The sequence below is a fragment of the Parasteatoda tepidariorum genome, chromosome 11, assembly GCF_982258835.1.
Source record: "Parasteatoda tepidariorum strain Cologne lab strain chromosome 11, Ptep-v5.0, whole genome shotgun sequence".
NCBI classification, from domain to species: domain Eukaryota; kingdom Metazoa; phylum Arthropoda; class Arachnida; order Araneae; family Theridiidae; genus Parasteatoda; species Parasteatoda tepidariorum.
The window spans coordinates 99,995,998-100,021,643 of NC_141765.1; the positions used below are offsets into that span (position 1 = coordinate 99,995,998).

The 25,646-nt window shown below is 28.3% G+C and overlaps 1 protein-coding gene across 5 annotated transcripts in view; it reads left to right on the forward strand.

Annotated features, from left to right (window-relative positions):
• Positions 1–23,883, forward strand: part of LOC122271716 (coatomer subunit beta-like) — a 40,795-nt gene extending 16,912 nt beyond the window's left edge. For 4 of the 5 annotated variants that reach the window (XM_087154851.1, XM_087154852.1, XM_087154853.1 and 1 more), the window contains one exon: positions 3,998–23,883. The gene's annotated coding sequence lies outside the window, so the exon portion shown is untranslated. The remainder of the gene's footprint in view (positions 1–3,997) is intronic. The other variant, XM_087154850.1, reaches the window with a different exon arrangement.
• The last annotated feature ends 1,763 nt before the right edge of the window (positions 23,884–25,646 follow it).

A 25,646-nucleotide genomic window follows, 5' to 3' on the forward strand; every position in this document is an offset into this window, starting at 1 on the left:
ATTTTATCCTCCATATATGCTCACTTTTTTGTAAGAAATGTATCACCCAAACAATTCATATATCTTTAACTAACCAATGCTTTGCTTGCATCAAAATTTGCTCCATTATTATCCTGTTAAACTAGAATGCCTCATATAACTGTCCCATGGTTGCCAAACGAATAGAGAAACCTTTGACCTCTATGGAGGCAATGGGACTGTGAAGCAAAAATTGTGAAAGAAAGGGTTAGGATATTTGCTTCTCTTTTTAAAAGTAGGTTGTTATTTTTTTCTTCTAGTCCATAGGCATGGGTCTGAGTTGATTCGGATGCTTTGGTGGTTATTTCTTTTTTGACAAAATGATAAAAAAATTATTTTAGTATTTTTAACTTCATAAAATTCTCCAAAAATCAGTTGGTTATAATTTAATTATTAATAGATTTTATATTGCATTTTTTTATGAAAGCTTTCGTACTCCCATCCAGTGAAATCTCTGAATCTCAACAAAGACAACCAATCACACATTTTCTTGCAATCACTAACAGCAATATATGTTAACAAATCGTTACAATTATTGCATTAATTCTAATTTTCTCATTTTAACCTTTTATGACACGTATTTTAATTAAAGAAAGGTTTTTTTTAAGAACTAACTATATGTTAACATTTAATTTAACTTTTTTGTTGGTAAATATTTGATTTTTTATTCAAAATTCCTATTGTATAGTAATCATAATATCAAAATTCGTAAATGTTGCTTGCATTCCTGAAATGTATTTTCAAAACTGTTTCTCATTTTGCCCTAATAAGCTGACAAAGACTAAGGAAAGTACAGGAAGCATGTTAAATGACGTATAAGCATGGAATATTAAAATGTTTTATTAATATGTGTTTATTAAGAAGGAAAACGAAACTTAGTTTTTTTGTTCTGCACTGTACTGGTACAAGCTTCTAGTTATAAAAACAAAAACAATTAACTATGCTAAACTAAAAAAGAACCTTGTATTTAGATCAGAATTCTTTAATTATTTTAATTTCAAATAAATAAAAAAAAACAAAGCAGAATAAATTCTAAAGAGTTTTATGTACTTTTTTCTATCGAGTATGCAACAAGAAATTGGACAATTTTGCTTTTGCGACATTCATTTTTTTGTACAGAATCTCTGAAAATAATAATGCTTATTCAGAATAACATTATTTAAACATTTGACTTGAGATACTGGTTTAAGGAAAATATGATCAATGAATTTTATGAAGAGCACTTCGATAAAGTAGAGTATATATAATAGCTTTATACTGTCTTGTAAATACAGTGACTCATAAAAGTGTTTGTATACTCATGACTTTCAATGAAATAAGACCCCATCCATTAATTGTAATCAATATTTCAGAATGGATATTTAATATTAAGAAATATATTCTATTCTTAGCAAAACTATGAAATCTTTTAAAAACAAAGCAAAAGTTTATTTTTAAGAAAACAATACTCTAAAAGTAACAAAAACTTGATCTCGCAAAAGTCATCATACACTATCAAAAGAAATCTCCACCTATTAGTACTTATTTTTTGTTAAATTAACATTTAGTAGAGTTTCCTTTCGCATCTACAATAGCTTTTAAAAGTATATAAGTAAATGTAACTAGTTTTTTTGTAATTTTTATTTATTTTTTTTGTCTGGTGAAATTTGAGCAGAGTATTTTTATTAAGTTTAACAGAACCTTTTACAACACTCAAATGGAAAAATATGAATTTTTCCCCAAATTTTAATCTCTGATATGAAGTCCTTCTTTTAAGCATTTATCACATTTGCACATTGGAATAGGATACAATAAACTAATTTAGCGAAATTCATTACTAATATACCTCTTATGATAACAAATAATCAACTTTTAAATGTTGTTTATTGTATTATTACGACCACAAGCCATTTTTAAATAATGAAAGAATATATTACGGATTTAGAAAGTAAAAATTGAAATATAATCTTGCTATCATAAGTTTGATACTAAATTACGAATAAATAAAAAAAAATGAAAAATAGTTAAATAAATAAATTAAAGCCATAATTTTAATTCTGAAATCCAAAAACATTTAAATGTAGGATGACTTTAGTGAGGTAAAATTTTTGTTATTTTTTTATTATTGATTTCTTAAAAATAAACTTTTGCTTTGTTTTTTATTCCATGCAGTTTTGCTAAGAATAGATTATACATTATATTATTAAATACCCATTCTGAAGTATTTATTTTAATAGAATTGAGTCCTATTTCAATAACAGTTATAAGAACGCTTGTGGGAATCGCTGTAAATATAAATTGATATATAATCACCTGGAATGGTTTTCTTTTGCTTAATGAGAATATATTAAAAAATACTTATCCAAAACTACTTGAAGTAACCCATTAAATTTTTTTTATTCAATGTGAACAATATATTCTACAAGCTAAACATATTATTTTCTCTCCACGTTTATTCATTTTTTAAAAATTAATATTGTGAAAAATCATTGTAAAATAAGAAACAAAATCTTGCTGATATATATATATATATATATATATATATATATATATATATATATATATATATATATATATATATATATATATATATATATATATATATATATATAATTGTCTAAATAAATTTAGTCTAATTAATTTTTCAAGATGATATATTAAAAAAATAACATTTTAAGTAAAATACTTTAATGCACATTTTTTTTGTACCCATCCTACACTTTATGAGGGAAAAAAAAACACTCTAACCTGGAAGTTTTAAGATTTTTACCTGGAAAAATCAGGGAAATTTGGACCCTGATTTGAGTGGCCACCCTGATAGAATATAAATAAGTTAGAGTTTCAACTCATTTCCTTTTTTTAATTAGTTTGTTCATTCAATTTAAAATACCCTTATTGAAGTTTTTTGTAGTTAATCATTTTTTGCAAATATTTACCAATATTACTGGAGCACAGCAAGTTTATATTTTGTTGTTTACTCTTTTTAAAACTTATCTGGTACATGTATACTGTACCAAAAGTTATCCTGTTTCAGTTTATTTATTTTTTATTTTATTTATTTACCTATTTTCTTGAAAATATTTTCTCGTTTTTCTTTGTCTTTTCTTTCTTGTTTCCTTTTCTCCTAAAATCCTGCTTTTAATTATAAAGCAAGATTTTGTTTGATTAATTCTTCGTTAACTTAGATGTGAGCTTTCCTTGTGAAACTGTCCAAATTTGACATATTCTGACAAATTTGAATTCATTAGTTTTTGTAAATTTTTTGGCATCTATTTAGTGTCTTTACATATAAGCTTTTTTCTTATTTAACTCTTCTTAAACTTTTTTGTTGCTTTTATCACTTTCCTAAAAAATTTTTCTTTTTGTGATAGTATAAATGTAGTTCAGTTAATTTAATTACGAATCTTATGTTTTGGAAAGAAACATTCCTGTTTCGGGAGAACAGTTTCACTTAAAAGTGCTAAATTCTGATGTAAATCAGTTTGGGTTTGATAACGTAAAACCCAAATTAAAAAATAAATAAATAAAATCACATACTAGGCTTTAAATTTAATTATTCAAGGCGAGATCAATAAATTAGTGCAGGCGAGTAAGTTACAAAATACGACACAAAAAATTACTTTCGCTAAATAAGATCAGATATTGAAGTTTTATCAATTGTAAATATTTTAATCATTTTTTGAGATGTAATTATTATTTCAATGAGCATTTTGATTTATTTTGTGGACGAAAGCTTTTAAAAGTAATTACTTCAAGGTTGATTTACAATGAATAGTCGTTTGTTTATCTGATCAAAAGTTATTCATTGTGTTCACATTTTCTTTTTATGCTGCTGGTGGTTACTTCAAAACATGAAAAGGAATAATATTTTCAGAATTTTGTTGAATCTAACATTAAGTCCACATCATAGTCAGATATTTAAACTTTTATTGTTCATAGATTTAATTTATGTTTTCCTAATATTGGTGATATTAATTTAAGCACTTATTTTCATTTGCAGCAACCAATGGATTTATCATTTATCACTCGAAAGATGTTGAATCGTTGTTATAATTCTGTCTGTGATTTGGATACAGGTTTTTGAAAATTGATGTCTTTTTCTCGTCTGTATAATGGTGAACATGGTGGTAAGCTTTTTTTTATAATGATTTATACTTTTAAGCTTTTTTATTATCATCTTATAAATTTTATCATCTTCAATAAGTTTGTACAGGGCTGCCTTTGCTTAAACCACTTTTATTTATACTTTTTTTTTTAAACCAAGCTTGGTTTTTTTAGGAGAAAATATTTGAAATAACTTAAATTTCTATTATATAAATACTTAATTTTATTATACCTAAATGAAACAGTAAATTTTTTTCATAAAAATCTCTTCATATTTGAGTTTGATTGTTATTGTGAGTCTGTGTTACTTTAAATAAATAAGTGACATGTAATTTTTAAATGTTTAAGTGATTGCTCTTCTGCAAAAATATGTTTATAAAAAAAAATTTGAGTAAAGTTAAAGCATAATGCCTCTAAATTTCTTAAAATAATTCCGACCAAAAATACAATTATCGATTGTGTTTAAGATAAAAGGTTAATTTGTTTATAATCTTGTTACATAATGCTTTTATGAATTTTGCCCCCAAAAAAATCCCCTAAACTAGTGAACAATATGAAACTATATATATAAATATTTTTTTTTAAATATTTTGAATTTTTATAGTTTTTAGATATAAAACTCTTCATTTTTGAAGTCAATTAATAAGTTGCATTTTTAAAAGGGAAAAATCAAATCAGAACTCTTAATTAACTTCAATATCTATCACTATTTAAAAGTAAGAATTCAAAGTATGATAGACTTGATAAAGGACTTAATATTCAAGTCCATTATTAATATCAATCATGAATAGGAAATATTGCAGTCATTTTAACCTTATTAATAAGTGTATATTCATTTTCTTGGCTATGAATTCATTTTCTTGGCTATGAATTCATTTTATTAGCATATGCATTTTATTGGCTTAATAAGTAATATTCATTTTATTGGGTTTGAAAGTTCTTGAAATTATTCACTGTGCCTAGAATCTACTACTATGTTATGAATGTATCTGGAGATGTTGATGTCAATGGATTATCTGCAAAATGATAAAAATATGTCACCTGCCTGTTTTTTTTAAAAAATAATATTTTTAATTTCAACTCATGCACAGTAGCACACTGTCTTTATAATATTTTCATTTGTAGTTTTAATAAACTATCAGATGCCTCCTTGGCAGAATTGTTACGACACGGCGACATTGTTGCAGATCGTTAGAGTTCTTGAAGAAATATTCTTCCTTTAGGAAGTAAAAAAAAAAATAATATTCTTTTCTGTAGAAATTTTTATTCTACATTTTTTATGCAGTTATTACTATTGATTTCCTCATAGCTTTTTAAATCCGATAATTTTAATACGATATTATTGATTACAACTAAATCTCGAAATGAAAACACACCCCTTTTTAAAGAGTCCGAATCACTTGATTTTGCTGTCAATTTTTTTTTCGATAGTTAAAGCTACGGATTTCACGATTTTTAAAGAAAAAAGAATTTTTAGTGTGATTATGTAATAATTTGCAAAATGCGGAAAAGGAAATAATAAGTGTGTTTTCCCCCTACAATGTACGAGAATATTGCCCATAATATTATAATAAAAAAATATATTACATATTCAATTAAAAAAAAAATATTTAATTTCATCCATAAAGTTTTTTTTTTTTTTTTAAATTGACGCTTTTGTTATTTTAAATTAGTAACATGTATATTTGTTATTTTAAAATTATTTTGCTGAAAGTTATTAGTATTAGAACATTTACTAGATTCTTCCACATTTCATACCTCCTGAGCCCCCTGCGCAGGAGATAATTATATATTTATTTTGGAATCATCATCAGGAAACTGTCAAACAGTAAGATAGGGAGATTGTTTATGCATAAAGTTTAGCCAATTGCAATAATATATAATATTTAAATGTAAAAAAAGGTAGAATTCACTATAATTTTTTCAATTTGTAATTTTTGTAAAAGATAAAATACTATGAATGAACGATTTTCTAAGTACTGCAGTGCAAGTATTGCAAAGTATATCTTTGACAGTATTACTCATCTTTGAGCATAATTTTCATATTGGATGTTGGTAATTTTCATGTTGGAAAAAATTAGCATTAAAGATGAGGTAAACTTTAAAATATAGTATTTATTTCCTCAAAACTAATTTATTTAATTTAATGAATCAATTTTTTTCAAGTAATCTTTTTGTTATTACAAGGAAACTGTTCATTTTTTAAATTAACTCTGTTGCACGTGGCTATTAATTTGTTTAAGAATAAACTAATATTTTCTACGAAAAAATTTTAAACTTAATTATTTTCATTAAAAAAACATCTAGATTTAGCACCCTAAACAGTGAACGAAAGGAATTTTTCTACGCTTTTTCGATTTCGTGTTTTTTCTATAATTGTCTCCATTGGGTAGATGCAATCTAATACATAAATGCGAATTTTAGTAAAATTCACTATTTTGAAGTAAAAGTGTTTCGAAGAATCATTTCATATGCCATCCAAATAATAATAAAATTGTTTTAGAAATAAGACACATTTTTCTGATATCAAAGAAAAAAATTTTCTTAAAATAAGTCCCACTTTCAAGGTCAGCATTTCGCTTTTCTGGTGTAAGTTGAACAGTCTTTCTGGATTTTTGCCGGCGAGGAAACATCGTTTTAAACTTATAATATCTGAGTCTTTCCATTTAAGCTGGAATGGTTATTAATTTTTAAGAAACATTTGTTAGTCATTAACGTTAATAATTGATATCCATTTGAAATTATTTATATATTTATACACCATGCAAATTCAAAATAAACTTCTGTGAGTAAATAAAGAATTTCTTTTCTGTCATAATTTATTTTATTCTGCTCTCTTAATTATAGAACAAAATTTGGATATTGCAAATTTAGAACAAAAACTTTGAGAGGTCGTTTATGAACGTATTCAAATCTCCATTTAAACATAAATGAGTATCAAATTAATTGGACTTAGAAATTAGAATCTAGTGTTAAGGAAAAGAGAACGACTCAGTAGGTATGCGTAACAGTGTATTCAATTAATGTATTTAAGAATTTCCTGACAAAAATCAGGTCTAATTTTTTTTAAAAAAAAATTACTAATCAGCTTTCTACAACTGCTTTTATTATTTTACTTTTGGTGTTTTTTGTGAAACAAAAACATATTTTCCAACTTTGCCTCTTCTCGCGAAGATATTTTCTTAAATAATATATTATAGGACAGGGGTGGCCAAGCTCCTTGATAGTCGAGCCATTTTTCAAAATTTTAAATTTTTTGCGAGCCGCAATTAAAAACGTATTTGAAAGGTACGTAAAAAAGGTATTAAATTTTTTTTTTATACACAAATTATATTTATTGAAAACATAAATAAAAGTACAAAATATGTGTATTAAATATTAAAAATTAAACACATTTATTTTACTTCTCTTTATAATTCTTTAAAATTTGTTAGAAATTTCTTAGAAAAAAAAAGAATAAATTATTGGTAGATTGTGTTAATCGGACTATTACGCCACTGTTTATGTTCTTTCGCGCAGTTTTCGATGAGTCATATCGTATTCTTAACTTGTGACGGAAATGAAATTTGTTACAGCGTCTTTCATATTTGTTGTCAGTAATTTAAAAGACATTTTGAAACGCATACGCTCCGTACAATAATTTTTTTGAAATATAATAGCACAAAAATGAAAAGGGAACTAGGGTACATTTATCGAGAGCCACAAATAATCCTTCAAAGAAAGATTGAAAAGAAACTTTGCACAAAGTGTTTGCTTTATTCGTCTTTAACCATGATCAAGAAAAAACTTTAAACACCTTTGAAAGGCGAAATTATTTTAATTATTTAAATATTAAGTTTAATTTTTTACAAGCACTTGTTGATTTTTCTAAAGCGAGAAAAAGAAAAGTTTATAACGTAATACATTCATAGCGGATTGTAATGTGTCTACACTGAAAATATAGAGAAAAATTATTATTAAAAATGACAGGACGACAGGATTCATCAATTGAATAAATTATCATAAGGAATGGCATTCTTTAACTCAATCTCTCATTGCAAACGTTCACGAATTGCATTTAATTTTTGGTTCTAAATTCAGAAATAAGACATCATTTATATATATTTTTTTATTACTTTTGATATTCATTTAATATTTTTAAATATATTTCAGCCATTTAAGTTACTTTCAATCTTATTTCGATGAGATTTTTCTCATTTAAATTTTTTTCAACGAGTTTTAAATACACTAATTTTTCTTATCGAGAAAACACATGCTACATTTTTAGTTATCTTTTAAAACATTAAAATTAGATGTAAATATTTTTACGTCACAATGTATAAAATAAAATTGAATCACGTGATAAGTGTCTATATAAAGACTTGTTAATCCTAATAATAACGAGTTTTAATCAGCTGGAAATCATATTAAAAATTTTAATGAGCTAATAATAAGCTGGGAACCTCAAATATTTTGTCTTGTTACAGTTTGGCATTGATTTTCAAATCAGATGAGATTGAACATTGAATGAATGGGTTTTCGAATTTAACAATAAATTTTCTATTCAGTTGCGTAAAATTTTATAAAATGGAAACAGCAACTGTGTTAAGTACCATAGAGTATTCTAATATCTATTTTGTTTATTACACAAATGGTGAAGAATTGTAATGATAAACTGATACAAACCTTTACTATTATTTTTCACATAAGCATTTTGTGAATTTTTAAATATTTTTCAGTACATCTTAAAATTCTTTTTGGAAACAGTCGTGTAAATTAACACATTCATCTTGTTTGTTTAAAAAAATTAATGCATTGCATTAAATAGAGAAAGCACTGACTATTAAAAAAATTACATATGAGAAAAACAATAAATTTACTAAAAAAAAAATTTTTTTTTTTTCAGTCACAATATAATTTTTGATTATTTATTTATTTGGAGAACTTCAGTTCTTTAAATAATGTATCGCTTTATTTGTTTCATTACAAAAATTCTTCTATGGCAAAAAAAAAAGGTTCATATCGATGAATGTGATAATTTTCTTAATCAATAGACTGTAGAATTGTTTTCAAAAGTATTTTCTTTCAATAAAATTTTAAATTTTCTAAATTTAAATTACTTATTTACTTTCTAAATTTAAATTAAACTTTCTAAATTAAGATTCTAATCTTTCTAATTTCAAATTTTCTAAATTTAAAATATTTAGTATTTTGAATGTAGCTTCAGGTGGTAAATTTTCTATAAATTGCATAATTTTGCAATAAAAATATTTTTTCTTTTTTTTAATGAATGACTTGCAAACTTAATGAGAAAGCATGCAGCTTTAATTTGTAATACTGTATATTACTATGTAAAACTTTTAGGAGTGCAAAATTTAAATTGTGTTTATTGTGCTATCATTACATATTTTTAAAATGCTTTATTTGTATTAAATTAAGTCATAGCTGTTTTTGTGTCAAAAAAGTTTTGTAATTTTATCGAAATGCTAGCAAAGACCAAAAAAGGGTCCATAAAAATGCCCTAAAATGGCTATATTCTTATTAAGACTGCAGAAGTTCGGAACATCACAGAAACTGAATCCGGCTTTAGATCTTGCCGCGTTAATTTTTATTACCTCAAACCTCCTTCATAACTTATTCAGGATTGAGAAGTATTGTGACAATTTTGATATTATATCATTGGCTATTGGCCTTTGAAAGAAACATTAGTGGAAAGTTTCTGGAACTGTGAATGCAACAGAAATGATGTGATGAAAATGCACTGCACAGAAATTGAATGTGGCTTTAGATCTTGCCGCGGTTAAGTCCACTGGTACCAGGAAAAGGTCGCCCAGCCATCAGGTGGCTGAACTATGTAGAAAGAGATGGCGTGTTGGGTATCAGAAATAAGAGAACTTGCCATCAGAAGGATGGCGGAAGCTGACCGGGACGATCTCATCTGAGCTGTAGTGACGAAAATGCACTGCACAGAAATTGAATATGGCTTTAGATCTTGCCGCGGTTAAGTCCACTGGTACCAGGAAAAGGTCGCCCAGCCATCAGGTGGCTGAACTATGTAGAAAGAGATGACGTGTTGGGTATCAGAAATAAGAGAACATTGGACTCGGCGTCAGAGAGATAGCGGAAGCTGACCAGGACGATCTCATCTAAACTGTAGTGATGAAAATGCACTGATTCATACCTATAGAATAAAGCATTTTGAGATGAGATGGGAAATCATTGTCCTCCAGTTGCTGATCCAATCCATGTGGGGGAAAATCGGCACTCTTGGTTCCACCTGAGCCTCTTACCTATGCAGAGATTCACAAGATCTAAAAGTCGAGTGGAAAGCAATAGGGTCTGTTCCCCCGGTGCATCCGTGGGCACAGACCTGGTGTTTCTTTGACACTAAAAGGTGACAAGCTGGGACTAACTGCTCTCATCCGTCTTCTCAGTCGCCAACTATGACCTTCACAGATGGTTTAAGAACTATTTACCAGATACTCTTCTGAACAAGCTTCCCCAATTCACATCTTGCAGTGCTCAGTTATCAAGTTCTTGGTAAAACATTACTGCTCTAGTACTTCCTGAGCGTGTATGGGGTCATGCACCTGCTAGTCTAGCCCTGCTGGACTTTGGGGACAGACCGATAGACTCACCAAGGGTTTTACACATTAAACTTAGAAAGAACACATAAAGGAGAGAAGCTCCTAGATGCAGAAGATGTAGACTATCAGTCTGAATAAAATCCTTGCCTCGGACCGTTTGAGTTACTGCCTCTCGTTTGCAAGACTACTCATAATATTGGGATGTGTCACCAGTGTCAAATGGATGGTTCTAGAACAATCTCATCATTTCGGAATTTCTTTTTATAAGCCTATGTACATTAATTTTTATTCTGACTTTAATGATTCCTCATCATACCATGTATTGATAGCACATATTTTTTACTATAGTTCTAATAATACCTTAAAAATTCATTGTTTTAAAGTATTCTTCAATGTCACTGAATATGAACTATTTATTCTTTGTATGATACATTTTTTGTGTTGAAATATACAAATATTTAATTAGCAGTTTGCATAAAAAATGGAGAAAAAAAAATAATAAATAAAAAAAAAAAAAAAAAAAATTTAAAAAAAAGAAAAAAAAGTTTTAAAAAAAAATTTAAAAAAAAAAAAAAAGGAAAGAAAAAAATTATATATATAAAAAAAAAAAAAAAAGTAAAGAAAAAAAAAAAAAAAGTAAAAAAAAAAAAAAAAAAATGCAAACTGTATTATTGTTTTTTTCTAATTATGTAACATTTCATTTTATTTTGTCTTATTGCCTATGTATAAAGCTTCTTATTGTACTGTTGCTTTATACGAAAAAGTTCAAATGTATAATCTTGTTTCCAGAAAAAATGTTTGCAAGTCATTCATAGTTTCAGAATTTCACTCTCAATTCAAATGTATTGGTTTAAAGTGAATTATTAGTTGGCGAAACAACAAGTTTTAAATAAATCAAGTAAAGAAATCTGAATTATGATATATGTCTTCTATTTTAAATATTGCTTAAAAGGTTAGAATAAATTTGATATTTAGCCCTAAGAGTTCAAAAATATTTAGTCTACTCTCTTCCAAGTTAGCCAACTGTGGACAGTTTGAAGTTACATTATTAATTAATATTAATTCATTACAATGATCAAATACAAAATTTATAATTATTAAAATCACATAAATGTTTGAAAATATGAAAATAATAAGGAGTGGTAAAGATTATAAAATGATTTTTAACATCATATTACTGCCATTGGGCCCTGATGCTTATATTCATTCCATAGGTCCGTTATGGTTTAGTTTACATCGAAAATTTATTCATTTAATTCATTCAATAATCGAAAATTTTATTCAATTTATATCTATTTATCAAAAATTAATTACAAATATTCACTAAATTCTTTTACTAATTTATCAGTTTCAAATTTATTGTTTTAAATCATCAAAGCTTGTACTGAAATATATTAATCGAAAAATATATTTTAACATATATGTGAATACCAAAAGAATGGCTATGAATCTTATATGATTTTTAAACAAATCTTTGAATCAGTTTTGAAAATTTTTCAACATTTGTAGTTAGTTGTGTCAGCTAGAATCTTTTTAGTTAGTCGGTGAAACTTTAACTAAATAGTTAAAGTAATTACTAATTTAATTGCTAAGAAACCTTAGAATTTCCTTATTCAGTTTTTGACTCAAAAATGATGAGTACTTAACCTTTTTTAAATTAATAGTTTGCTTTTTTTTTTTCAAACAATGTTCAATTTTAAAATGGGAAAATCAAAATGCCAAATTATTCATTTCAACAATTGAATGAAATTCAGCAAATAAGTTATTGTAAATTTTGCTAACTTTTTAAACTGAAAAAAAAAGTACGACAAAATATTAAAAATTAGTATAAATGTCGAATATTCATTTTAATTCATTAGAAAAGTCCAGCGAATAAATTATGTTGAATTTTACTAATATTTTTCAATTCTAAAATTAAAATACAAGTCAGATATTTTTTTTAGATTTTATAAATATATTCAAAAATTAATAACGCGTCCTTACATGCATCTTATTTGTGTGTTTGGAACAAAAAGTTTTATTATTATTAACATAGTTTTGGTTGAAATACACACGAATAAAAATATTGAATGCTATATCTATAATTTAAATTCTTGAAATCTTCATTCTGATGATCACTTATTTGAATCAGGTACTGATCACTGATTTGAATCATGCTTCAGTAAACACCGATTCCTGTAGATTTAAACACTGATTAAACTGAAACTATTCGATATACTTTGAATCAAGTCCGAGATTTTAAAGTGCTAATCAGTATGTTCAAATGAAATCTGTTTCATGCTGAGATTCCTTTGCTTCAAATTTTACTGCTTTATTTTTTCTACTAAAAAAGGAATTAAATTTCTGTTAGTGAATGCCAAAATTGCCAGTTCTCACGGCTAAATTGAATAAAAATATTGTCTCTCTCCCGCTTAAACAACACAATCTAGTTATGTTAAAAAATAAATATTTCTTTTCTGAGATCAAAGATTGATAAGTTGCGTCCAAAATAATGAAAACAGACATTTAAGAAAATTCTGTGTGATTTTCTTGTGCAAAGTATCTATTCAATTTTTCCGATTTTGAACTATTCTAAATTCTGAGATAGCTTCCAATACTAATAAATAGAGAAAATACTTTAGAAACTTTTGAAGCTATACTTTAGCCCATTGTGCAGCTCTAGTGCGACGTAAATTAACAAGAACAACAAGTTATACTTCTTATGCGACTTCCAACAAGGTTGCGTTAAACGTTTAACGCTACATTTTTATTGGCCGGGAAATCACGTGGTAGGATCCAGTTTTCCCTCATTCATTTCCATATTGTTTTGGTTCTCACAAGCATAAAAATAGTAAAATTATTGTTTTTCTATAAATATTTTAGTCTGATTTGATACATAGGTAGTATTATATTGATAATAGGGTAGTATTTTTTATTTTCAAATTTAGTGGATAACAATTGTAAAAAATGAGTGAAAATAATCCCACGGACAATGCGGCGGATTTAAGGTTATGTCAAGGTACGTCTCAATTGATTGTTATCAATTGATTGTTAGGTTTTCTCTTTTGAAATTACATTATGACGCATTCACATACATTAATACAAATACATTTTCCATGGCGAGACGATGAGGCAACCACAAGCACTTCCACTGGTTCAAGAGGTTCACGAGGGAAAAATGCACAATATTACCGTGATTACAATGCACGGAAGCGAGCGGAGCAGGAAAAAGAGTCGTTGAATAGAACTAGTGATCCTTCTACGACTGCTGATTCTTCTACAATTAACGTCGCAAGTTACGAAGTTTAACTTTTTCCGCTCGGAGGGACTCCATGCAGTTTTTTTTTTTTTTTTTCATTAAAGAAAAAAAATTATGAAGCATGATTTTTGCATCCAAGGTAATGTTTTTACTTAAACGAAAAGGAAATAAAAATCAATTTATCAACAATTCTATTTGAACACTGATTTTGTTCGAAATATTCTTTCAAAGTATATATAAACGATATTTTTTTTTAAAATTAAATATTACAAAATGCCACTTTAACTAAAAAAGAATCTAAAGAATATTTAACTGGAAAAAAATTAATTAAAATTTTTGCGCAGTTATTATTTCAATGGATAAAAAATTAAGATAATTTTCAGTTTTTGAACTTTCGCTAATTTAATTCTATAATTCCAAATTAAAGTGAAAATTTGGAAAATTAATTTTATCTAATAAAACACGTTATTTAGATCATCAAATGAGAGAGCTTTTCAAAAATATGTCAAATAAGCCACTTCAAAGCTAGAGGAATTTTTGAAAATACTTAGCGAAATTATGTGAGAATAATTTCTTTGAAGTAGTAGTATTGTTGAAAAGGGAATATAGAAACATAAGTATTGAGATCTCAAACTTTTGGAAACTTATTAAGTGCTATTTTGTGTATTCGCAATTTAAAATGAATCCAAATAAAGGCTGTTCAACATTTACTCGATTTGAATGTGAAAACGGAGAAAATTTTGTCTTCAGTTTATTGTAAAAAGGAAAATTTGTTATTATTCAGCTTCTGTGACATATTTAGTTAATTATATATAATTATAATTTTTTTTTAAATCAGTTTTTATTAAAGAGCTGTGTATTATATCCAATAACATCTCAACTTATTTAATCTTTTATAGGAAAATTATGTACTTCTTAAATATTTATTGTTCTAAACTGCATAGATAAATTTCTGACCTGAGGATTTTGTAAAAGGTTCAAGCATGTTTCATAGTTTGCTTTTAATCATGCTATTTTTATGAAAGAGATGAAAAATATGAAAGGATGCATAGTTGTATTGATTTCTTATATGACTTAAAGTTATAATATTTATAATTTTTATATCCATTTAACGTTTAAATTGGTTCACATGTTCAATATATTTAGATTTGCATAACAAGCACGGGCAGTGTACTTTATACGATTTCGTATGTTTTAAGTTTATTATGTAAAATTGAAACAAAATATTAAAAAAAAAAGTGAAGTGTGTTTTGATTTTTCACTTCTTTGATTTATTTTAAGCGAAAACTTAATTTCAAGAATTTATTGGTTATCTTAATTATAAATAAAGAAAAAAAAAACTTTAAATCTTTAAAAAATGAAATTAAAAATAAAAATTAAAACTTTAAAACTTCTTTAATTTTATATAAGTAACTAGCCGCCTAAGGCGGCCAGCTGTCCACCACGCTATATTTCTTGGGCCCTAGCACTGCTAGTAGAGACACGATCCTCTTCCAATCTTCTTTGACGTTTCTCAGGTGTTTCTCAGGGCCCGAGAAACACCTGAGGAACGTCAAAGAAGATTGGAAGAGGATCGTGTCTCTACTAGCAGTGCTAGGGCCCAAGGATATGAAGACATAATTGCAGGACAGGAACACTTTAATTGTCCACTAATCTTCAGATTTCCTGCTATGTTATAAAAAACTTTATTTACCTTTAGCGTGGCGGCCGCCTTAGGCGGCTAGTTTAAAATAAAATATTTAAACTGAGTTGACGTTGGAGACTATTGAACTATTCATTTATAATTAGTTGAATTCTATTTTCTGAAATAGTTTTTTTTTTTAATGGAGACAATTATATTTTTGTTTTAAAATTATATTGGATATTTTTTTATGTGAGATGCAATTCCTAAAATTACCTATTTTTGCTCTGGCAATTTATGTCCTAAATGTGAACAATGGTGGCTTGTGTGCCATAATATATCACTTGCTATACGTCTTAAGGATCTCGTTTAGATATATCAAGGTTTTGGAAATTGAAAAAAAAATGACTTTTTCAAATTCATAACACCAATGTCGACTTGAATTTAAGTATTAAAAAATTGAATATTTTCAAAAATTATGAAACCAGAGGGGTCAACCTTTGCATTTATCCGCAATTATTACAATTTCTAGTCAAAATCACAGTCTTATGTTTGAGTTCTAAAATTTACGGCCGGCTTTTTTTAGAATTTCCATAATAATCAGTATAAAATACGTTTTTTAAATCATATATCAGTATGAAATCAGTAATAATCAGTTTAATATCAGCATGAAAAAAAGCGATATACAAATTTTAATTTAAATATTTAATGAAATTGCGATTTCATTTTTAAGAGTTCCTTATTTTGAGGTTCGAAGTGAGATTCTTTTAAGGAACGAGGCTAAATGCTTGTCTACTTCAGAAATGATTTTTTTCTAAGGTTCATAGTTGAAGACACTTGTTATATAATATGACGGAAACATAGCACTGATTTTCTTGGCATGAGATTTGGGAAACTAGTAATGACAACTAAGTCATTTAATAAAATTTTACTAATATTATTGAAAAAAATTTGTTCTTATTAAGCCAATAATATATTAGCCAATACTATTTTGTTCATTTTTTCAGTGGCAGCCCTGTGTTTGTTGTAAATATTTTTCTCATTGATAATTTGTATTGTTTACTTAGTTTGTTTATATATTTCATAAAAGATCTGCAGATTAACTTTCTGGTGCAACTTTTCCAAAAAAATGTTTTTCTGATAAATATTGAGCATGAATTAAGTGAATAAAATCAATGTTTTACTTCAAAATCAATATTGTGCATTTTGAGGAATGGTGTAATAGATAATGTTCAGCCATCAATATTAAGTAGACAGTGAATATTAAGGATTCACAGATGTAAAGTTGACCTCTATGCAGAAATGGACATTATACTCATGATTAAGTATGGAGTTAACAATTAAAATTTCGAGGATTTTCAATTCAATGCTAATGTTCAATTGAATTTAAATTTGTTCGATTCATCAAAACCAGCAGGAATGAATCTTTACTTAGAATATTTTCTATGATAAAAGGAAATGAAATGTTTTTTTGAAAAAAAGTTGCTTAGAGTTAGTCAACATCACAGTAAGTCTCTTATTCGCCACCCTAATTAGTTGATGGTTTTGAAATTTCTAACAAATAACTGAAAATTTACAAATTATAGTTTAATATTTAGAATAACTACAGGTTAGTTAATGGTCAGGGTGAATTAAATCCACTCTACACCCTGGAAATGTTTGATTTCAGTAATTTTATCTTTACATAATTTTTAGAAGACTATAAATCTCTTCTAGCCCATCTAAGCAAATCTCAATTTTCCCCTCTACTGACTCCTTTATTATTTCTACAGAAGATTTATTTTTCTCGCATGTTAATCCCCGGAGCTGGGAATGAAAGCTAAGACATGCGTTGCAAATTAAAATTATCTTCATATTCTCTACACAAGCCGTTTGGTTTTACCCTCGAAAAGTTGCATATTCCTAGAATTTACATCTTTTCATTATTTTTGTCCCAGAATCCATAGTGTGGATTATTTATTTGCTTGAAATCTCGTTTCCCCCCCCCCCTCATTTCTTAAAATTCAATGCATTTTTTTCTACTTACCGCTTCGCGATCTTAACTTGCTAAAATAGTTCTTTACGTTTCTTCTTCATCGGAACTTCCGCCTCTGATGACTTTGGCTTACATTGAAAACATTTTCTTAAACTTCATTTAAAACTTTTTATTCAAATTAATATCATAAAAAGTGGATTTTACATTTTGTGTAAACTAAAGAAAATATAATTTTACAATGAATAAATAATAAAACTATCAATATGATATGTAATTTTATTTTATCTCCAATAAAGTAGCTAGCTTCCAAAAACATTTTATTTGAAGAAATTTACTTTAAAATACTGAATTTAAAACCTGGATTTATTCTTTTATAAATTAGAGAGCACATAGTCCTGCTCGCTACCAGTCGTCAATCTCGGAACTACTTACGTAGTCCTTTTCGGCTTGCTTTCTCCTTTGTCTTGTTAAGCGCCTTAGAATTTACTCTTCCATATTTTGATATCATTACGAAGCTACTACCGATAAAGAAACTAAAAGTCAAGATGCTAGATTGAATAGATATGGGTTCATAAATATGCGTGATTTTACAATTTATCTGAGCCCAAACTAAGTTGGTTTTTAAATAAAGTTTATGTTCGAAAGTAAGACTCCGTAGCTGCAAAAGATAATATTTCTATTGCCTATAAATTACAATAATAAAAAATTTAATTTTTTTAAAAGAAATAATCAGTTTTGGCATATATTAATACATTAACTAATTTTCTCTTATTTAAAGTATATTGAATGTTACGCTCCCTGCTCGCTATCACTAATCAACAGCTTGAGCAATTTTATGTTAAGAAATTTAAAACAAAAATATTATATGCAAGCGTTTAGCAACTAAAACTTGAAGTTCATCTAAAGAACGGCCTATTTTGATTTCTTGTTCATTTATTTACTCTTTTAATTTTTTTGGTTTAACTTTAAATTTAAAGTTAAAATTTCTAAAAGGCTGGGATAGCCTGGTTGGTGAGGATCATATCCAAGAGGATTAAATGTGATTGTATCATTTGTCCAGTTTGCATAAAAAATAAATAAAAAGATTGAGAAAAAGTTTAAAAAATAATAATAAAAAAGACTAAAAAAAAATTTTAAAAAAAATTTAAAAATTAAAAAAAAAAATAATAATTGAGAAAACTGAAAAGAAAATTAAAATAATGCAAACTGAATATAATTGTTTTGCTTTTCTAAGTATGTTACCAATTAATTATATTTCATATTACCTGAAAGTTTCTAGTTGTTCAGTTGTTTTGTGCCCGCCATTAAAAAAAAATCATTAATTAATAATAAGAAGGAGAAGTTATAAAATGATTTTTACTACCATATTAAAGACATTGGGCCGATATCCCATGCCGCTTGTAGTGCGGCATTGGTCCGTTAAGGGTTAATCCATTTAACGTCTAAAATTTATTCATTTAATATTTTATTCATTTTATATCTACTGATCAAAAAATTAAATACAAATTTTTATAATTTTTTTGTTGCTGAATTATGAGTTTCCAATTTGTCATTTTGAATCACTAAAACTTGTACTGAAATATATTTCAACACATAAAGTTTAGGTACGTGAATGCTAAAAAAATGTTTATGAATCGCATACTATCTATAAATAAAAAAATTTATACAAATTATTAAAATTTTTGAATTGACTCTACTTATGAATTAAATTTTTGTTTGTGAAAGCAAAAATTGATCAGGAGTAGTTCTCATGGCTAAGATAATAATAGCCGATCCAATAACGCAAGTCAGTTCTGTTGAAGAAAATACTTATGTGGCAATTTCTTTTTGGAATAAAAGCGTCGTGAATCTTTAACACAGGATTTTTAAGAGTTTTAAATTTTTCTTCTCATTTTTTCTAATTCAAATACCGCTTTTTGAGCTATTCTAAGGATAGATAACCTTTTAATTTAAGTAAATGGAGAAAACAATTTGGAAACAAATTTTTTTTTTACATAAAGCAAATAATTACGAAGTGTGATTTATGCATTCAAAGTAAGCATCCAAACTTTTACTAAGGTTAAAAGAAATCAATTCAGTATCGAAGGACAATTTTTTCAAAGTAAAATAAAGGCTATATTTCTGCTAAATGAAATATTAATAAATATTGTAACTAGCAAATGAATCTAATTTGTAGAATATTTCTATGAATTAAAACTTTCTGTTTCTGAACTTTCACTAATATAATTCCAAATTTAAGTCAAAATGTTAAATTAGCATAACTTATCTAATAAAAGAAATAGTTAAAATCATCACACGGAGAGAGATTTTCAAATGTGAGTCGAATAAGCCACTTAAAAGTTAACATTTTATGCAGAGTTAAAAAAAATATTTTGGAACATATTAGTAAAAAAATATTTAAATATTGAGATCCCAATCTTTTGTTTTCTAATCCTTTTCAACGCGTTGTCCACATTTAAGAGAATGTTGAGCTTCAATTTGGAAATCAAAGAAAACTTCTTTTTTTTCGATTTCACATAAAAAAAAATTAAAAAAAAGAAACGAATCAATATTTCTTAAAGATCTGTGTATCAAACCCAATGATGTTAATCTTAGATTATTTAATCATTTATACTGGGTGTCTGCGCTCCTGGAAAGTCAGGAAAAATCACGGAAAGTTATGAATTTCGGTATAGAACAAAATTTGTCATGACTTTAACTTTTTTTTTTTTAAAAAATTATGCAAAGTCGAATTTTGATCGCCGAAAAATCTAATTTTTAAAATGGAATTTACCCCCCCCCCCCCAATTTCATGGTGTTCCTGAATTTGTAACAAAATCCCCCCTCATAGTCATATTTTATTAAAATGTTTTTATCCTGTTCTTTAAAAATTATGGTCAGATACACTTTTCAAAATCTTATCTTAAAATAATGCTGATCCCATTTAAAACTATGATATTTATGACCACTTATTTTTAATAATGCTGCATTACAGCCTAATTACTTAATTAAAGTCAACCACAGATTGGGAAAATTTTTGAGATTTAATTATGAAATTAATGCTAAGGCCTCTGGGCCTAATTTGTAACTCCTAATAAACATTGAAATGGTATCAAATTTTGGACAAAAAAAATAATACTCCGTGAGCAAATTATTTTAGTTACGGTGGATACTATTAAAAAACCGGGGTTTAACGTGAAAAAAGTAAACAGGATCAATTTACTAGTAGAGATCTTATTCATATTTTTCTATCACCCAATTACAATTAAGAATCCATTTATAAAATTTAAAGAAAACCTTGTTTTATGGATATTAATGTTGAACATTATGGGGAACAACTCAACGGTTGCACAACGTTACAACTGCCAAATATTTAGCCGTTCGGCCAAAAATTATTGGATGCTATGTTTATGTGACAGATTTTCATTAACAGATTCTGATTTCATAAGCAGATTCTAGGCCGGGATAGCCTGGTTGGTAGGGCACTGGGCCCATGTCTAAGAGTTCGTGGGTTCATCCCCGCCGGCCGAAGACTCCCCGTGTTGTAATGGTGGCTGATGCACGTAAATCTGTCGAGTCACAAAGTCCTCCATGTTCCCATTAAAAAAAATCAAAACCTCTGGGGGTACTGGATTGGAGATCGATCGTTCTCTGATTCAGGTCAAAATTACGATCTATGGATGTATGAATGGGTCCACTCTATAAACGGGTGTGACGTTTGGATGTTGCAGAAGTCGAATTCTAGACCATAGATGGCTCCAATTTTTTAAATGTGGAAGTACAACATGAAGATTCAAATTTATTGAGTCTGTAAAAAAATTATTTTTAGGACCTAGCGTAGACGCAGCGGTTTCTAATATTAGCCAGCTATGAATCCTAAATGATTGATTGAGCTTCTTGTGGCAATTTTTTTTTCTTAAAAGTTTTGGTTTGGGAGTATAATAAAAAAAAAATTCTTTATCTGCGAATATACTAACCGAAAAAAACACTATGAATTATTTTCAAAATATTTAATATAAAGAACATTTGAATTGCTAATTTGTGCTGCAAACAAATAATTAAAATCGTAAATTAAAGTGTATTATGGAAAATGGTTGAAACAGAAAGCTGGTAAAACGTCTTGGCGTTGGCGTCCATACATTATCATTTGAGTTATAAATTATTGAAAATTAAGCATTATTATTATCTTAAATTGATACCAAGTTTGACCAAGTAAGGGTTTTAAGGTGCAGCATTCGTATTCTTATAAAAGCTGGCTCTTATCTGAGAGAAAATGGTCAGTAAAGTTTACAATTAAGTGCATAAAATGTTCCTTATTGCAAGCACATATTCGATAAGCTTTCATAAAATTTGAGAAGCATAAAAAATTATGTGACAAACATTATTATCGAAACAATAAAAAATAAGAATTCTCTTGAAATAAATTCTAATTTTGTTTTTCTTTCATTTTAAAGTTTTAAAGCAACATCTGTAATCTTGTAATAAAGTAATCTTAACCAAAGTAATCTTGTAACAAAGTAATTAAGATTATTAATCTGCAAGTTAATAATCTTTAAATTCTTGGTCTCCTATTCATTTTAGGTTGCCAGACTATCATCTTTATCATAAAATGTAATTTGGCGCGTTTTGTGTTTATTCAAATGCAACTTTAATCTTTAGGTTTTAAGTTGTTGCCAAGGTTTTCTTCTTGAATTTGATCCATTAACATAATAGTTACCACGCTTATGTAAGAAAGACGCCCCCTTCTTGTTTTATACTTCAACTTTACGATTTAATATCAATAAAAGATAAAATTTTCATAAAACAAAACGAACAATTCTTTTTACAACACTTATACGTAGAATATTCATCGAGAATCCTTTATATTTTTCTGTTGTGGTCATAATTCTTGACCTCAAAAACTCCATAAAGAAATTATTTTTTTACTTTTTTTTTCTTTTTCCAAATTTAACTTTCTTTTCAAATTCAAAATTTTTCCATTGTTAATTTTTACTCCAATTTTTTTTATCGATTTTTAATGCATGCAGGGAAAAAAATTGAAAATAAGATAATTTTGTTGTCTTACATTAGAATTGTTCATTGAATACTTCACTTAGGCCGGAGGATAGCCTGGTCGGTAGGGCGATGGGGCCGAGAGTTCGAACCCCGCCGGTCTAAGATTCCCCGTGTTGTAAATGGTGACTGATGCATGTTAAATCTGTCGAGTCGCAAAGTCCTTCATGTTCCCATAACAAATCAATACCTCTAGGGGTACTGAATTGGAGATGGATCGTTTTCTGATTGAGGTCAAAATTACGATCTATGGATGAATGAATGGGTCCGCCCTATAAGCGGGTGTGGCAGAAGTCGAATTCTTGGCCATAGAGGGCTCCACTGGAAAACAGGAACAATCGCACCACTCTGCCTTAACTACAAATGTAAATTTTCATGTACGCGTATCTTAAGTCAATTTAAAAAAAAAAAATATTATTTCTGGTTATTAAGAGCAAACACTTTTTAGAATACGATCGATGAAGAATACTTTTTAGAATACTAAACACGACTATCGATTCCGCGTTTTGAAGAAGAGAAGTTCTAGAATAAATAAAGGGATAAACTCGTGGAGAACTCACCCTCATTTGCGTTACACAGTGAAGAAAAGTCGTGATATAGTCGTGATATAGTTAATACAAAGAGACTCATTATCTGCATACCACTCAGACTTTATCAGAGTGTTCATCATCTATGTGATTTCACCTCTAAGGGATTCCCCTGACCGGTCCGGCAAAGTAACGATTTGAACTCATTTTAGGGGTGACGTCATACAAAAAGATGTCTGTGAAAAGCATAAAAAAAGAAGCTTTCTCTGGTAAATTTAATTTTAAAACCAGCGTTGAACAGCCGTTTTGCATCTTTGGCTCAACTCCTTAGTATTGTAATTTTGACCTCAACGCAGAAGACAAAGAGAACTCAAGCATTAGGATAAATAAGCCTTCATGGCAGAACTTTCGATGACCGCATTTGCGTTATATGAAGAGGAATATGACGGAAATCATCCACCGTTACCCAGAGGACAAGGGGATTCTAACTTGTGAACTGTCTACCACAGCACAGTGCCAGAAGGGAGTAGTCAGCCAGCCATCACTGGGATTCGAACCTGAGTCAACATATCATCAACTGATAAGTGAGCACTGTTTCTCCTCCGGGCACTCTAATTGTCATAAACTATATATATGTCATCACTAATATTTCAATTTATTATTTTATATCCTTTAATTATTTTAGCCACTGGATGGCGCTGTTTAATTATGAAATGCATAATGTTTTTTTTTTCCACTTCACTATTCATCTATCCTTCTTGTTAAGAGCTCGCCTACTTGCAAATTATGTTTGTTTAATAATAAACTCCTGTCTAAAAAGCCAATCTGACCTTTTTTACTGAATTAATAATGCCTTAGTTATCTTGAGTAAGGTATGACAGCACTATTGAACACAAGTGACCATGCAGCAACCAAAGGTAAGCAATATTTTCTCTGCGTACCTTTTATACGCTAAGTGCGTGATTACCAACACTAATCATGACAAACAATCGTCTGCTCCTTATCAGTTTCACCTTTTTTCAAGCCAACCATAGTTTATGTCATCATTTGATTTCGCTGATTTCAGTATTCGTGATAGCCGGCCAGGTGGCCGAGCGGTTAGCGTGCCTGACTGCGAAGCCATTGGCTGCGGGTTCGAATCCCGCTCTGGGCATGGATGTTTCTCTCTCTCTTTGTGCTGTCCTCTGTTGTGTGTGAATGTGGCCACCCTATAAACGGGTTTGTGGCAGTGTGGCGTGGGCAATGTTGCTCGCCTCCGTGTCTTTGGTTCACAGGTGCCCACTGGGTAACGCGAAATGAGCAACAATTCTGGCATCTTCATAGGCAAAGAATTCAAATTCTGTGCCTGCCATTGGAAAAAAAAGTATTCGTGATAACTTTTGTTTTTAGCTCAGTATAACTGCTTCTGACACTTCTGGCATTTAACTCTAAATTCAACCTGTTCAATATCTCAGAAATATAGCGCCAACTTGGCATCTTTGTCTAAGCATCCTCGCTACCATTTCTTGTAACTCCAGTCAGTTGAAAATTAGTTGTTCTTATTATAGCATCAGCGTGCTCGTAGCACCAATCATAATAAAATCTTATAAAAAATATCAGAATCTTATAAAATATCGTAAGAAAAATATCAGAGCTTTGAACCTTTTACTTTTCGATCGTAATAATTTATCAGAAATACTTTTGCTTAACATCATTTTGAAAAAGGTAGATCGATAAACTAGAAAACAATAAGAACAAACTATCGCATCAAATGAAATGCCAGAATTGGATAAGTTTTAAGAATTTTTAGAAAAAAGAAGCCAAATTCTTGATAGTATTAATCGAACAGCTTCTTCAATTTATAAACAGCTGTTAATAATAAGAGTAAATCCTTCCTGAATTCGAATAATAATCCCAACTCTTGTGTAATCTGTAAATTAACCACACATCAGTTTCAAAATATGAAGGTTTCGGATAGATTTAATGAAATAAAACGTTTAAATTTGTGTATTCATTGCCTAAAGAATAATCACAAAGTAAAAGACTGTAAATTGAATAATTCGTTTGTAAGAAACACTTTACTACATATTTATGAGATTTCTTCCCCTACCTCCTCAGCCAGGCGCCGATCAAACAACTGTCTCCCCACAAGAACATTCGAAAACTTTATTTAGTATCAAAAAAGAAACAAAATATTCTCTTGCTAGTTGTTTATATCAGAAATAAATTGGGAGATCCATGCAGAGCGATTTTGGATTCTCATCTTTCCTTCTGTAAACAAAAATTAGCTAATAACTAAATGTTGAAAAAGGAAAAAAAAAAAATGCTTCTGTCTCTGGATTGAGCGATATTTCGGTACATATCATAGAAAAGGTAATTAAAAACAATAGTGGGAGTTTTTCAACATCTTTAGAATTTTTAATTGTTCCTTCGATAACAAATTTGACGATTATTATTCAGGTTGAGGTATCTAATATAAAGATTCCATCGGACATTAATTTGGCTGATCCAGAGATTAACACACAAAAAGAAGTAGAATTAATTATAGGTTGCGAGCTCTTCTTTGAAATTTTAAAGCCAAATTAGTTTCGATCGGCATGTAGGAAAT